Here is a 2,500-nt window from a genome sequence, read left to right on the forward strand (position 1 = left end):
TATCACTCTATTACTACTCTTATTATCATTGTTTATTATTATCATCTTTATCATAATCATTATTATTGTTATCATTATCATTATTATTATCACTATTATTATTATTATTATCATTATTGCCATTACTCTTATTATCATCGTTATCTTTATCATTATTATCCTTATCATTATTATTATTACTATTATTGTAAGTATCATTATCTTTGTTATTGTTCTTTTTGCTGTTATTGTTTTTGTTGTTATTTCTATTATTATCATTATTATTATTATTATTATTATTGTTATTATTATCATCATCATTATCATTATTCTTTTCATTATTATGATTATGGTTATGATTACCATTACTCTTTTGTTATCATTAGCATTTTTATTATAATTATAATTATCATTTTATTATCATTATTATTTTCATCATTATTATTACTATTATTATCATTATTATTATTATCATTATGGATATCATTATTATAATCACCATCACTATTGCAATCATTATTTTATTTTATCATTTTGTTATTTTCATTATGTTTTAATTGTTATTATAATTTTCATCATTACTGTTATCATCGTCAATATTATTGTCATTATCATTACTGTCATTATCAATTATTTTTATCATTATTTTCTTAATTATTATTTTCATTATTATCATTATTATAATCATTTCCTTTATCATCATTACTATTATTACTATTAATAGTATCATTATCTTTATAATTTTTTGAATTATTATCATCATTATTATCACTGTTACTCTGTTATTATTATCATTATTGTTGCTATTATTATTATTATTATTATCATTATAGATGATATAATTGCTATTGTTGTTATTACTGTTATCAATATGTTTATTATCAATATTGTCATAACTTGTAGTAGTAGTAGCAGTAGTTTTAGTAGTACTTACATCATTGTTATCATAGGACTGGTAGTAATAGTAGTGCTGTTGTTATTTTTATTGTTTTTATTGTTATTTTATCATTATTATTCTCATTATTATCATTAACATCATCTATCATTATTATTACTGTTCTCAATATTATTATCATCATTATCATTATCATTACCATTATAATAATTGATCTTATTATAATTACTATAATTATCATCAATACTAACTTCATTATCGCCATAATTACTCCCATCATCTTTATCATCATTATCGTTATGTAATTATTATTCTTTTATCAATACCATCCTTATTATCATTTGAATTATCTTCAGTTTCTTTCTTTTTGTTCTTCTCTATCCATATTATATTATTGTTATTAATATATTATTATCCTTTTCATTTGTTAATCAATGTAAATGTAGTGATCATCATTAAAATTCATTATTATTTATGTTAATATCACAACCACATTTTCTCATCTTAACCGTGAGTACCAATATATTTCTTTTCTTGACAGTATTGCATGCATCATCGTTTTTTTGTTTTTTTCATTATTCATAACCATTGTTGTAGATATTTCACATTTACGAATAATAAAGGGCGGAAAGAAAACACCATTAAAGCACACGAATGATTTTTTTGTTTTTTTTTTCGGTTTACTTCGTGATTGTGATCCGACAGCCAAGAGTTTCCGGCAGTCTTCGTTCGGCGATTGCGTAGTGTTCAGCCTGCCACAACCTTTCACTAATTTCATCTCGACTGAATATTGAAATAGACATTTTTATATTGGAAAAATTTACATATGTAATAGGGAAAATACATTTCTTCTTCACAGGAAAGTACTATGGACTAATAATCTGATGGGAAGACAGTGATTTGAATGTTAATAAATGATATGCAATGATACTAAAGCCACGCCATGACTACAGGTCAGCTGGTTCAGATACAACACTGATGGCTCTAGATTCCCGCGGACTTTGGAAGACATCCATAGTTTCGGCAATACTTATAGACTTATTCTACCAACAGTCTATAGAAAGAAGACCTAGCTTTCTCATCTGGATTACGATAACACATTCTTACACAGTACAGAGTTATATGAATGTTCACACACTTTGTTCCGTTTGGTCAGTGTAAACAAAATTGGGTTTTACAGTAGATCCACAACACAATTTGCATATCGGATGTTCCTGCTGGTCTCATCTGCGCTTATAAACGTTGGAAATTGCTATATATCTCTATAATTATCTCTATAATTAAAAAAAAAAAAATATATTAATGCAGATCAGTATCAGAAATACTACACAAGTTCATTATAAAACGCAATAATAGCGAAAGAGAAGAATTAATATTTTGAAAAGGGGAAAGAGAGAGGAAACACTCCATACGGAGATCGGGAATCCGTTATAAAATAAAAATAATTTTAAAAATGCAACATTCATTTCAGAAAAATGAATTAATAATGAATAAAATCAATATCACGCTTAACAGTTTTTTCTCTTGAACGGCATAGCAGGAAACACTAAGTCAAATTTTTAAGATTACGCAATCGCATTAAATGAGAAAAAGCGATCATTTCTCAGTCTTCAATAATATCAACCG

At 25.2% G+C, this 2,500-nt stretch overlaps 1 protein-coding gene across 1 annotated transcript in view; it reads right to left on the minus strand.

The window, feature by feature from the left end:
* Positions 1 to 1,515: 1,515 nt before the first annotated feature.
* The window catches only part of LOC125030032, a 108,575-nt gene continuing 107,590 nt past the window's right edge, over positions 1,516 to 2,500 (minus strand). The window contains exon 3 of the mRNA XM_047620269.1: positions 1,516 to 2,500. This exon is cut by the window's right edge and continues 1,703 nt beyond it. The gene's annotated coding sequence lies outside the window, so the exon portion shown is untranslated.

The sequence above is a fragment of the Penaeus chinensis genome, chromosome 10 (genome assembly GCF_019202785.1).
Source record: "Penaeus chinensis breed Huanghai No. 1 chromosome 10, ASM1920278v2, whole genome shotgun sequence".
NCBI lineage: Eukaryota > Metazoa > Arthropoda > Malacostraca > Decapoda > Penaeidae > Penaeus > Penaeus chinensis.